Genomic DNA, 14,579 nt, shown 5'->3' on the forward strand with positions numbered 1-14,579 from the left:
GACGTCCCAGGAGGTCTTCCTCCTTGGGATTCACGTCCTCCTCTCCTTCTTTGGGTTCGGCCATGGTGCTTATGTCAATGGCCTTGCACTCTCCTTTTGGATTCTCTTCTGTATTGCTTGGGAGAGTACTAGGAGGGATTTCAGTGATCCTTTTACTCAGCTGGCCCACTTGTGCTTCCAGATTTCTAATGGAAGACCTTGTTTTATTCATGAAACTTACAGTGGCCTTAGATAGATCAGAGACTAAGTTTGCTAAGCTAGATGGATTCTGCTCAGAATTCTCTGTCTGTTGCTGAGTGGATGATGGAAAAGGCTTGCTATTGCTAAACCTGTTTCTTCCACCATTATTAAAGCCTTGTTGAGGCTTTTGATCCTTCCATGAAAGATTTGGATGATTTCTCCATGATGAGTTATAGGTGTTTCCCTAAGGTTCACCTAAGTAATTCACCTCTGCTATTGCAGGGTTCTCAGGATCATAAGCTTCTTCTTCATAAGAAGCCTCTTGAGTACTGTTGGATGCAGCTTGCATTCCATTCAGACTCTGAGAAATCATATTGACTTGCTGAGTCAATATTTTGTTCTGAGCCAATATGGCATTCAGAGTATCAATCTCAAGAACTCCCTTCTTCATAGGCGTCCCATTACTCACAGGATTCCTTTCAGAAGTGTACATGAACTGGTTATTTGCAACCATCTCAATGAGTTCTTGAGCTTCTGCAGGCGTTTTCTTTAGGTGAATGGATCCACCTGCAGAAGTATCCAATGACATCTTAGATAACTCAGACAGACAATCATAGAATATATCCAGGATGGTCCATTCTGAAAGCATGTCAGAAGGACACTTTTTGGTCAGTCCTTTGTATCTCTCCCAGGCTTCATAGAGGGATTCACCTTCTTTCTGTCTGAAGGTTTGGACATCCACTCTAAGCTTGCTCAGCTTTTGAGGAGGAAAGAACTTGGCTAAGAAAGCCTTGACCAGCTTATCCCAAGAGTTCAGGCTATCCTTAGGTTGAGAGTCCAACCATATTCTAGCTTTGTCTCTTACAGCAATTGGGAAAAGCATGAGCCTGTAGACTTCAGGATCTACTCCATTAGTCTTAACAGTATCACAGATCTGCAAGAATTCAGTTAAGAACTGAAAAGGATCTTCAGATGGAAGTCCATGAAACTTGCAGTTCTGCTGCATCAGAGAAACTAATTGAGGTTTCAGCTCAAAATTGTTTGCTCCAATAGCAGGAATGGAGATGCTTCTTCCATGTAAATTGGAATTAGGTGCAGTGAAGTCACCAAGCATTCTCCTTGCATTATTATTATTTTCAGCTGCCATCTTCTTTTTCTATTTGATAATTTCTGACAGGTGCTTGCTGGTTTGTTGTAATTCAGCTTCTCTTAGTTTCCTCTTCAGAGTCCTTTCAGGTTCTGGATCTGCTTTAACAAGAATATTCTTGTCCTTGCTCCTGCTCATATGACAAAGAAGAGGGCACAGAAAAATAATAATAATAGAGATCCTCTTTTTTTTTTGTGAGTGAGGGAGAGATGTTAGTAGATGAATAAACAAATAGAAGGAGATAAGAGAGAAGAGAATTTTCGAAAATTATTTTTGAAAAAAGAGTTAGTGATTTTCGAAAATAGTTTTTGAAAAAGGTTAGTAATTTTCGAAAAATAAAAATTTAAAATAATTAGTTAATTAAAAAGAAATTTTGAAAAAAGGGGGGAGATATTTTCGAAAATGAGAGAGAGAGTTAGTTAGGTAGTTTTGAAAAAGATAAGAAACAAACAAAAAGTTAGTTAGTTAGTTGAAACAAATTTTGAAAATCAATTTTGAAAAGATAAGAAGTTAGGAAGTTAGAAAAGATATTTTGAAATCAAATTTTTGAAAAAGATAAGATAAGAAGATATTTTTGAAAAGATATGATTGAAATTAATTTTGAAAAAGAGATTTGATTTTTAAAATCACAATTAATGACTTGATTCATAAGAAATCACAAGATATGATTCTAGAACTTAAAGTTTGAATCTTTCTTAACAAGCAAGTAACAATCTTGAAATTTTTGAATCAATACATTAATTGTTATTGTTATTTTCGAAAATTATAATATAAAATTAAGAAAAAGAATTTTGAAAAATATTTTTGGAATTTTCGAAAATAACTAAGAAATTTGAAAAAAATTTGATTTTTGAAAAAGATTTTGAAAAAGATAAGATTTTCAAATTGAAAATTTGATTTGACTCATAAGAAACAACTTGATTTTAAAAATTTTTGAAAAAGTCAATCCAAATTTTCGAATTTGATGAGAGAAAAAGGGAAAGATAATTTTTTTTTTTTGGATTTTTGAATTTTTATGATGAGAGAGAAAAACAAGAAAAATGATGCAATGCTTGAAAGTTATGGATCAAAACAATGAATGCATGCACGAATGCTATGAATGTCAAGATGAACACCAAGAACACTATGAATGTCAAGATGAACACCAAGAACATATTTTTGAAAAATTTTTAATGCAGAGAAAACATGCAAGACACCAAACTTAGAATTCTTTAATGCTTAGACACTAAGAATTCAAGAATGCATATGAAAAACAAGAAAAGACACAAAACATGCAAATGCAAAGATCAAACAAGAAGACTTACCAAGAACAACTTGAAGATCATGAAGAACACTATGGATGTATGAAAATTTTCGAAAAATGCAAGATGCACATGCAATTGACACCAAACTTATAACATGACACATGACTCAAACAAGAAACACAAAAATTATTTTTGATTTTTATGATTTTATGATTTTTTATTTTTTTGTATTTTTTCAAAAATTATTATGAAAAAGAAAAATAAGGATTCAAAATTTTTAATATGAATTCCAGGAATCTTATGCTCTAAAGCTCCAATCAAAGGGTCAGGCATGGCTTAATAGCCAGCCAAGCTTTAGTATGTAACTCAGACATGACACGCCCAACATACTCATTCCCAAAGGAATTAGACATGGCTTTACAGCCAGCCAGGCTTCAACATGCTTCACGAAACACTAGAATTCATTCTTAAAAATTCTGAAGAAAAATATATTTTTTTGAAAACATTTTTTTTTCGAAAACAGATGAGAAATTTTTGAAAGATTTTTGAAAAATTTTTGAAAGGAAAACAAAAAGAAAATTACCTAATCTGAGCAACAAGATGAACCGTCAGTTGTCCAAACTCGAACAATCCCCGGCAACGGCGCCAAAAACTTGGTACGCGGAATCGTGATTACACTTTAATTATGTAAAATTCATTGCTCTTTCTTTCCCTGGAAATGGCGCCAAAAAACATGATGCCAAGACCATGGTTCACAACTCCGTGTAACTAACCAGCAAGTGCACTGGGTCGTCCAAGTAATACCTTACGTGAGTAAGGGTCGAATCCCACGGAGATTGTTGGTATGAAGCAAGCTATGGTCACCTTGCTAATCTCAGTTAGGCAGATATAAATTGATAATGGTGTTTTCGAATAATAATTAATAGAATAGGGATAGAAATACTTATAGAATTCATTGGTGAGAATTTCAGATAAGCGAATGGAGATGCTTTCGTTCCTCTGAACCTCTGCTTTCCTGCTATCTTCATCCAATCAGTCTTACTCCTTTCCATGGCTGGCTTTATGTGATACATCACCACTGTCAATGGCTACTTTCGGTCATCTCTCGGGAAAATGATCCAATGCCCTGTCACGGCACGGCTAACCGTCTGGAGGTATCACCCTTGTCAATGGCTTCATCTTATTCTCTTAGTGAAAATGGTCAACGCACCCTGTCACGGCACGGCTATTCATCTGTCGGTTCTCGATCATGCTGGAATAGGATTTACTATCCTTTTGCGTCTGTCACTAACGCCCTGCAATCGCGAGTTAGGAGCTCGTCACAGTCATTCATTTATTGAATCCTACTCGGAATACCACAGACAAGGTTTAGACTTTCCGGATTCTCTTGAATGCCACCATCATTCTAGCTTACACCACGAAGATTCTGGTTAGGAGATCTAAGAGATACTCATTCAGTCGAAGGTAGAACGGAAGTGGTTGTCAGGCACGCGTTCATAGGGAATGATGATGATTGTCACGTTCATCACATTCAGATTGAAGTATGAATGAATATCTTGGAAGCGAAACAAGATGAATTGAATAGAAAACAGTAGTACTTTGCATTAATCTTTGAGGAACAGCAGAGCTCCACACCTTAATCTATGGAGTGTAGAAACTCTACCGTTGAAAATACATAAGTGAAAGGTCCAGGCATGGCCGAGATGGCTAGCCCCCTAAAACGTGATCAATAGTCTCCTAAGATGAACAATGGATTAAAAACTGAGACCAAAGATGGTCAAAAAGACTAGTAAAATGTCCTATTTATAATAAACTAGCTACTAGGGTTTACATGAGTAAGTAATTGATGCATAAATCCACTTCCGGGGCCCACTTGGTGTGTGCTTGGGCTGAGCTTTAGCTTTTCACGTGCAGAGGCCATTTGTGGAGTTGAACGCCAGGTTTTGATCCATTTCTGGCGTTCAACTCTGGTTTTGGATCCTTTTCTGGCGCTGGACGCCAGAATTGGGCAGAGAGCTGGCGTTGAACGCCAGTTTGCGTCATCTATTCTTGGCCAAAGTATAGACTATTATATATTGCTGGAAAGCCCTGGATGTCTAATTTTCAACGCAATTAGAAGCGCGCCATTTCGAGTTCTGTAGCTCAAGAAAATCCATTTTTAGTGCAGGGAGGTCAGAATCCAACAGCATCAGCAGTCCTTCTTTAACCTCTGAATCTGATTTCTGCTCAAGTCCCTCAATTTCAGCCAGAAAATACCTGAAATCACAGAAAAACACACAAACTCATAGTAAAGTCCAGAAATGTGAATTTAACATAAAAACTAATGAAAACATCCCTAAAAGTAACTAGATCCTACTAAAAACATACTAAAAATAATGCCAAAAAGCGTATAAATTATCCGCTCATCAATCATCAATGTTCCAACCGGGTGGCAAGCAATCTGAATTCTCAATGGAGTACCCAAACAACTTCCTAGACCCATTCAATCGAGCTCTACATCAATCCTTGCACTTCAACTTGGAGCGTGCAACCATATTGAACCTTTCATGACAACTCCCACCATTAACCATCTTCCTCTTACTCTTAAAGCTACAAAGAGCTCTAAGTTGCCCATCCGTCTCAAGCAAAGTATACTCAAGTGGGCTAATTAAGTTTAGAGATGAAAGATTTACCCACTTGAATGAAGTAATGGATAGTGATGGCTTTGGGGGAGAGGTCTCCAACAACTTTGGCAAGGTGATTTCCAGCTCCATTCCCTTGAGCTCTTCCCTGACAACTTCCACCTCTTTGCAAGCCTTTTCAACTTCAACCGCTTCCTCTTGGTAGCTTTCTTCCAATTCAATCTCTTCTTCATTGCCTACCAAGGGCATGGGAGGCTGTGCTTCTTCTTCTTTAATCTCCATCTCTTGATCAACCTCTGCAAAGTCTTCAACCATGATATGTCTTGGAGGTTGTACACCCTCCTCAACATCAACATTAAACACCTTGGAAGAGGCTCTATGACTGGACTTTCCCATGGAGGTTCCGCATCTCCCAAGTCTTCAACCACTTCCTCTTCTGTGATAATTTCGGCTTTCTCCACTTGCTCTAATACAAAATCAAACTCCTCCTTGATGTCTTCCTTCACTAATTCTTCAACCACTCCTTCGCCTTCAAGGGTCTCTACTACCTTCACCTGTAGGGCCTCCTCTAGCTTCTTATGAAGTATGAATTCGCTAAGATGATCCCTTCTCTCTTGTTCTATGTCAATAACATAGTTGGGATCATGTTACTCTTGGATTGATGGATGTGGGTGCTCTTCCATGGAGGGTGGTGATGGGATGGAGAGATCATTATGTGGTTGAAAAGGAAGTGTACTAGAGCTTGATGGTCGATTGTTGGGGGTATTCAATGATCCAATCTGTGAGGCGAGAGCTTATAAAGTAGAGGTCATACCGTTTAAGGTAGAGTTAAGTGTGTTCTAAATGGTCTTTTGTCTTTGGTGAATAGCACTAAGAGTGTTGTTATCCAAAGGAGGTTGGGGTGGATAGGAGGGTTCATTTGTTGGGAGAAAGGGTTCATGATAGGAAGGTGGTTCATCTTGATAAGGATATGGAGATGGTGTATATTGAGGTGGTGGTTCTAAGTATGGCTCGTAAGGCTCTTGGTATGGTGGGTAAGGATTAGGGTCATATGGGGGTGTCTGGTGGTAAGGGGCTTGTGAGTATGGGGGTTCAAAACTATGTTGAGGAGGAGGTTCATAGGCGTATGGTGGTGGTTGTTGATAATCAAAAGAGTGCTCACCATAGCCATTATCTTGGTATGCCTCTTGGAATGGCTCTTGGTCATGGTATGTTGGTGGAAGTTGTTGCCAAGAGGGTTGATCAAATCCTTGTGGCTCCTCCCAACCTTGATTGTTCCAACCTTGATGCATATTCTCATTGTAGCCTCCATTCCCTACAACATAATTTGAACTAAACTCATAGCCAAAAGGGTAAAAATTCATAGTAGTTAAAGAAAATAAAAAACAGAAACTAGTAAAAATAAGCAACTAAGTCCTAAACAAACAAAAACTAACAAACAAGCAAAAAGAAAATATTTACAATAACCAATAACAAGGTACACGTTTGCAATTCCCCGGCAACGGCGCAATTTTGCTGAACGGATTTTTGCTAGTAAATAATTCACAAATAAATTATCGTTGCAAGTATATTTTCTAAACTAACAATAATTCTTTCATACAAAAACTTGTTTGTCACTTAAGCAAACCCAATAAAAATAAACCGAGTATTTAAACCTCGGGTCGTCTCTCAAGGAATTGCAGGGAAGTGTGTTATTATTGGTTATGGGTTTTTTTCTGAGAATTTTTAGAGTTGGAGAATGGAAAAATAAATGATTATAAATTAAAGCAATGAAAATAAACAAGAGATTTTATGTAATTAAATTAAAAAGCCTTGGCTAGGAGAAGATTATTTGGAAGTTCTATCCTTGTTGGATTTCTCAAGATTAATAGTAATAGGTTGTTGTTTCTACTTAGTTATCCTTTATTAAATAAAAAAAAGTCAAGTTGGGAGCCAAATCTATTCACAAGTCCTAATCCTCTCCCTTGGGAAGGATTAGCGTTAGTGGCCAGAGAGCCAATCACAAATTAACTCTTGAGCCTTCTAACTCAAGGGTCTCTAAATATTAATCAACTCCAAAGCCAAGTTGGAAGCCTACTCCATTGACATGGATGCCAATTTTTCATGCATGTAAGGGGAGTAGAACGAAACCATGATAATTGGAATTGAATTGAGATAATCAAGCAAATAAAAAAATTTAATAGAAAAATACTCTTTGCATTAATAAATTAATAAGGGAGGATAATAAATTAAAGTAATAGAATAAATAAAAGTATAAGAAAACTAAATTAAAGGAACATTGAACTTGGAATTGGGAAGAAATAAACCTAAAACTAAGAGAAATCCTAACCTAGAGAGAGGAGAGAGCCTTTCTCTCTCTAGAAACTACATCTAAACCTAACTAATGTGTGAATAATGGAAAGTGTGAAAGTGTGAATGGATTCCCCCACTCTGTAGCCTCTAATCTTTGTGTTTTGGGCTGAAATCTGGGTCAAAAATAGCCCAGAAATTGCCCCCAGCGATTTCTAATACGTCTAGCACGTCACTCTGTCATGCGTACGCGTGGATTGAACTTTCGCCAGGTCACGCGTACGCGTGATCCACACGTGCGGGTTGCTTTACAGCATGGCAACTATGGAAAATTATATATCATTTCGAAGCCTCGAATGTTAGCTTTCTAACACAACTGAAACCGCCTCATTTGGACCTCTGTAGCTCAAGATATGATCGATTGAGTGCGAAGAGGTCAGGTCTGACAGCTTAACAATTCCTTCAGTTTTCTTGTATTCCTTCCACTTTTGCATGCTTCCTTTCCATCCTCTAAGCCATTCCTGCCCTATAAACCTTGAAAACACTTAACACACATATCAAAGCATCAAATGGTAATAAGAGAGGATTAAACATAGCAAAATTAAGGTCAAAGAAGCATGTTTTCAATCATAGCACAAAATCAGGAAGGAAAATGTAAAACATGTGATTTCTATGAATAAGTGTGAGAATAGTGGATAAAATCCACTCAATGAAGTACAAAATGTACCCCGAAATAGTGGTGCATCACCTGTGCATAGGTTAAAATTTTTGCAGAGTTGTGCAAGCGCACATACCAGAAATCACAAAATTCTGCAACTTTGCAGAATTTCAGATTTTTACACCAATCTTTGATTGATCATAACTTCCTTTAGAAAATTCCAAATTTTACAACCTTTATATTGATTCAAAGAGTTTTCAATAAACTTTAATTCTAAATAAGTTTCAATCAATTTTGAAGACCAAGGCAAAAGTTATGATCAGACAAAATTCACCAAAATTTCCCTTTTACCAAAATCACAATTTCCACAATTTTCCAAAATCTTCAAACCACATTCAACCAAAGCAATACCAAACCCCCATTTTGAACATAATCTACCCTCTTGGGTCACAATCTACCATTCCTATCAAATTTTCCACCACACTTCATCATTCTCAACCTTACTTATCAAGTATACAACATATCAAACATATTCCCACCAACACATTCACAAATCCCCATTTGATCAATATCAATCTTCATCATTAAACTCATTCATGCTCCATATTAATGATCAAAATTGCACATTCATACAAGTTCATCATACGTCACATCCCAACATCATTATTTAACAACATTCACAACATCAACAACCATATCAATTCAACCCTATCCGATAGGTCACTGGCCTAAGTGTCCATGAATATTATATACTACATAGAGAAAACCGAAACTATACCTTGGCCGATTCCATAAATGCACCAAAACTCCAATTTAGCACAATCAAGCTCTCAACCATAATCCAAGCTTCCAAAATAACTCCAACAAGCACCAACAAGCTCCAATAGCTCCCGAACTCACAATATTCAAGCTATATATGCATAAACCATCACAAATCAACCTAGGGCTTGTCATAAATAAAATTTCACAAGAGTTCAATGCCTTTTACCATTCCCAATAGCTTTGAAAGCAAAAATCCAATGCTAAGCAAGGATTAGGGTGAACCTAAGCATCCAAAATCGCAAAGTTTTCTCAAGATCATCACTCATCAAACTCGAAATCCTAGGGCAGCATAAGGGAAAAAGAATTTTGAGAAACTTACCACAAGGCTTAGATAGAATTGACGAGCTCAGCGAGAGCTTCGCGTAGCTGCTGACGGCACGCGAATCGGAAAAAGCACATTTTCTAACTCAGAAAAACCTACTTAGTCCAAAAATCATATTTAAATCCTCAAATTCTCGCTCTAACTTTTCAAAATATAAATTGGACAATATTAATTACTTAATTAAATGATTAGTTAAGCTCGGGTCTTACATAAAAGATGTTAATTTAAAATTAAAATATACAAAGATAAACGAAATTAAGCTAAAGAGTGCTGAAATCCACTTTGGGCCCACTTTGGTCTTGTGCTTCGTCCATGCCTGGCGTTCAACTTGCAGTATGGGCGTTGAATGCTAGTTAGGGGGTGAGTGCGTGCTCCCTTGGTCCCTTGGTGGCGTTGTACGCCAGTCTTGGGCATTCAATGCTGGGCTTTGATCCTTCTTGGGCGTTGAACTCAGATGTGGACGTTCAACGCCAATTAGGGGCAGTGATCTGGAAGAGAAGTATAGACTCTTATATATTGCTGGAAAGCTCTGAAAGTTAGCTTTCCAATTCCATTGAGAACGCGTCAATTAGATCTCTGGAGCTCAATATGTGCTCGTTAGAATGCATGAAGGTCAGGATTTGACAGGATCTACTATCCTTTCTTCATCTCTGAACAAGACTTTGCCAATCTTGCTAATTTCGCCCAAAAATCACCTAAAATCATAGAAAAAATACAAAAATTCAAAGTAGCATCCAAATATGAAATTTTTCACTAAAACATACTAAAACATAATAAAATTAATAAAATCTAACTAAAAACGCTATGAAAATGCTATGAAAAGTGTATAAGATATCCACTTATCATTTAGATTATAATTTTTCACCTAAAAATTGGCCGATTGGTCAGACGACCTCCCTACATTTAAAAGTTAGCACCGTCCTCAGTACATTCAAAGTTGAGCAAGGGGGGTACGGCGACTACACGGATTGCCACCTTCAGCTAGTGGATTAACCGGCTACTACGTGACCTTTCTTCTGCTTTCCTTTTTGCTTATGGTTAATCATACTAAAATATAGAAAACAAGATAGTAAGACAAGTAAATGCAAAAGCAAGGAAGAATAGATTGTCAGAATGAGGTAAGAATCACTAAAATGAAGTGAATGCATCAATGTATGACATAGATGAAAATAGTGAGTGAATTCTAAGTTGCTCACGGTCTAGAACTCACACACTAGAATTTAAAAGATATGTCACAACTACACAAAAGAAGTATGTACTTCACTCATTTTAGTGTACTTGAGATACTTCAAAGAAAACTTGTACCTTAAGATAAACAAACAAGCAATAAAGAAGCATGAAAGCACTCAAGCAATAATCAAGCAATTGTGAAATAGATATTGAATGGACATTGGTTAATGTGCAAGAGAATTCAATGAAATAAATGAAATATGGAACTCGTACATCAAATAATGACACACTTTGAATTTGATTTTTGCATCACCTAATTGACATAAAGCGGAAAATATGGGTGCTAACAGAGAGATATAAGGTGAGATCAATCATATAGCAAGCACGAGTGCTATGCAACTTAAGAAAAGAGAGATATAAGGTGATATCAATTACATAACAAGCATGGTCCATAAAGCTTAAAAAGATAAAAAATATGTCTCTCGGTAAGCTTACGATCCAATTTCACAATTCCACAATCTTAATGCATGAACTAGGTGACGTAAATAAAGACCATTCATAAACAAGGATCACCTAACAAAAAATGCATCAACAACATACAATTTCCTAATAATGGATAGTGAACTCAAATTACATGGTGGCTAGTGATGAGCGGATAATTTATACGCTTTTTGGCATTGTTTTTAGTATATTTTTAGTAGGATCTAGTTACTTTTAGGGATGTTTTTATTAGTTTTTATGTTAAATTCACATTTCTGGACTTTACTATGAGTTTGTGTGTTTTTCTGTGATTTCAGGTATTTTCTGATTGAAATTGAGAGACTTGAGCAAAAATCAAATTCAGAGGTTGAAGAAGGACTGCTGATGCTGTTGGATTCTGACCTCCCTGCACTCAAAGTGGATTTTCTGGAGCTACAGAACTCCAAATGGTGCTCTCTCAATGGCGTTGGAAAGTAGACATACAGGACTTTCCAGCAATATATAATAGTCTATACTTTGCCCAAGTGTAGACGACGCAAAGGGCGTTGAACGCCATTTCTACGCTGCAGTCTGGAGTTAAACGCCAGAAACACGTCACAAACCAGAGTTGAACGCCAAAAACACATTACAACTTGGTGTTCAACTCCAAAAGAAGCCTCTGCACGTGTAAACTTCAAGCTCAGCCCAAGCACACACCAAGTGGGCCCCGGAAGTGAATTTCTGCATCAATTACTTACTTCTGTAAATCCTAGTAGCTAGTCTAGTATAAATAGGACTTTTTACTATTGTATTTACATCTTCGGATCATCTTGGGACGTCTAGTTCTTAGATCATGGAGGGCTGGCCACTCGGCCATGCCTGGACTTTATCACTTATGTATTTTCAACGGTAGAGTTTCTACACACCATAGATTAAGGTGTGGAGCTCTGCTGTTCCTCATGAATTAATACAAAGTACTACTGTTTTTCTATTCAATTCAACTTATTCCGCTTCTAAGATATCCATTCGCACTTCAACATGAATGTGATAATCGTGACAGTCATCATCATTCCCTATGAACACGTGCCTGACAACCACTTCCGTTCTACCTTAGATTGAATGAGTATCTCTTGGATTCCTTAATCAGAATCTTCGTGGTATAAGTTAGAACCCATGGATGGCCATTCCTGAGATCCAGAAAGTCTAAACCTTGTCTGTGGTATTCCGAGTAGGATCTGGGAAGGGATGGCTGTGACGAGCTTCAAACTCGCGAGTGCTGGGCGTAGTGACAGACGCAAAAGGATCAATGGATCCTATTCCAGTATGATCGAGAACCGACAGATGATTAGCCATGCAGTGACAGCGCATTGGACCATTTTCACTGAGAGGACAGGATGTAGCCATTGACAACGGTGATGCCTAACATACAGCTTACCATAGAAAGGAGTAGGACTGATTGGATGAAGACAGCAGAAAAGCAGAGGTTCAGAGGAACGAAAGCATCTCTATACGCTTATCTGAAATTCTCACCAATGAATTACATAAGTATCTCTATCCTATTTTATGTTTTATTTACTATTATTATTCGAAAACTCCATAACCATTCAATATCCGCCTGACTGAGATTTACAAGATGACCATAGCTTGCTTCATACCAACAATCTCCGTAGGATCTACCCTTACTCACGTAAGGTTTTATTACTTGGACGACCCAGTGCACTTGCTGGTTAGTTGTATCGAAATTGTGACGAATTCTGAATTAAGACTAGAGCACCAAGTTTTTGGAGCCATTACCAGGGATCACAATTTTGTGCACCAGCTAGCTACAACATGCAATCTAGAAATCCAAAAACATTCTTGAAGATAATGTCATAAGTACTTGGCATGTGCAAAATTAAGAATGTAGAATTTGGTGCCAAGCAACAAAGTATCACAATCCAACAATGAATAATTCAGCAGCAACAAATAGCAAATCAAATTAATAGTCCAACACCTTTCACCTAACTAACCTATACTAACAAGTTAATCAACTAAAACAAAAATCAAACTAACTAACTAACTAATGTAAATGGTGGTAGATGATGAATGGTGGTGGAAGATGGTGGTTAAAGGAGGGAAAGAATAGAAAAGAAGAGCGAAGAAAAGAAAAAGAGAGAAGAAAAGGTTTGTACGTACGCACCACTGAGCATGCGTACGCACGAATTAGGATGCAGAGAATAAGGCCGCGTACGTGAGCAATTGGTACGTGGGTGGTAGCTTCTGTTTGGCCCGGTCGCATACGCGGCAAGTGGCTGCACATGCAAGATGGTTCAATTTTGGTGTTATGCGTACGCACCATTGAGCATGCGTATGCATGGTTTTTTTTTTAACATAACAAAACTTAAAAATTAAACACAACTTCTCAACTAGATTCAACTATGCAATTAAAAATCAAAATCCCTGATCCAAAATCAAAGTCCAAAAACTATGCAATTCTACCATGCAACTATGCACATTCTAAAACAAATCAAAATCCAAAAATTGGCTAGATTTCTAACATCCACAAATTTATTCAACTATTCCAATCAAACTAAAATCTATCAAATCAATTCAACACTTAAGAGACATATTTACAAAAATGAAATAAAGAAGGGAAGTCGGAAGGTTTTACCATAGTAGGGTGTCTCCCACTTAGCACTTTTGGTTATTGTCCTTAAGTTTGACAATTGATGGGGTTCTTGTCAAGGTGGCTAGTGCTTGAATTCTTTCTTGGATCCCCACCAATGTTTACACTTTCAATAGCCTCCGGGATTCCAAACTAGGCGCACCAAGCTTCCAAGAAATCTCAAGCAAGTAACAAGACCCCAAAGTTGTTGATTCTTACATTGTATTCCGGGGACCCAAACCTTGTTTGTCAACACCCTTTCTTCTTGTTGATCATTACAATTCCAATCGGGTGGCAAGCATATAGAATTCTCGTTCAAACACCAAATCATCCTCCTAGACTCATACAATTTAGCATTCCTCCAACCATGCGACCTAAGCCTTGAGGGTTCAACTTTAATGAGCCTAACATTATTTTGCCAGCCACTACACAACTCTCTCTTACTCTTTAATCCATAAAGAGCTTTAAGTTGACCATCTATTTCAAGCAAACCATATTCAAGTGGGACAATAAAGCTAAGAGATATAAATTTTACCCACTCAAATGATATGATGGACAGTTGCTTAGTGAGAGAGGCTCCAACCGGCTTTGGCAAAGTGATTGGAACTCCCTTTGACTCCTCTTTGATAGCTACCACCCCTTGACATGCTTCTTCAATTACGATTTCTTATTCACTGACTTCTTCTATACATTTCTCATTGCTCAAGTCATGTGTTAGAGGTTGTGTACGGTCCTCCTTATCATCAATTTCACAACACAATAAGGAAGGTTCAACAATCTCAACTAGCACATAAGTTGGTGTGGAATCATCTTCAATAGAGGGGCTTGCTTCTTGCTTAACTCCTTCTAATATTTCATCATTCACAATGTCTTGGAGGTTGTGCACTATCCCCATCAACATCAATTTCAAGCTCAATGGAAGAAGGTTCTACAACTTCCACAAAATCATCAACAACATTAATTGGTGTGGAAGTGTCCTCAAGCTTGGAATCCACCTCATTCTCAACTTCACCTAAGTCTTCA

At 37.5% G+C, this 14,579-nt stretch overlaps 1 non-coding gene across 1 annotated transcript; it reads left to right on the forward strand.

Moving 5' to 3' along the window:
* Positions 1 to 823: 823 nt before the first annotated feature.
* Positions 824 to 931, forward strand: LOC112782170 (small nucleolar RNA R71). Its single transcript, XR_003192906.1, has one exon. It is a non-coding gene; the product is annotated as a small nucleolar RNA R71 (small nucleolar RNA).
* Positions 932 to 14,579: the final 13,648 nt, after the last annotated feature.

The sequence above is a fragment of the Arachis hypogaea genome, chromosome 19 (assembly GCF_003086295.3).
Source record: "Arachis hypogaea cultivar Tifrunner chromosome 19, arahy.Tifrunner.gnm2.J5K5, whole genome shotgun sequence".
Lineage (NCBI taxonomy): Eukaryota > Viridiplantae > Streptophyta > Magnoliopsida > Fabales > Fabaceae > Arachis > Arachis hypogaea.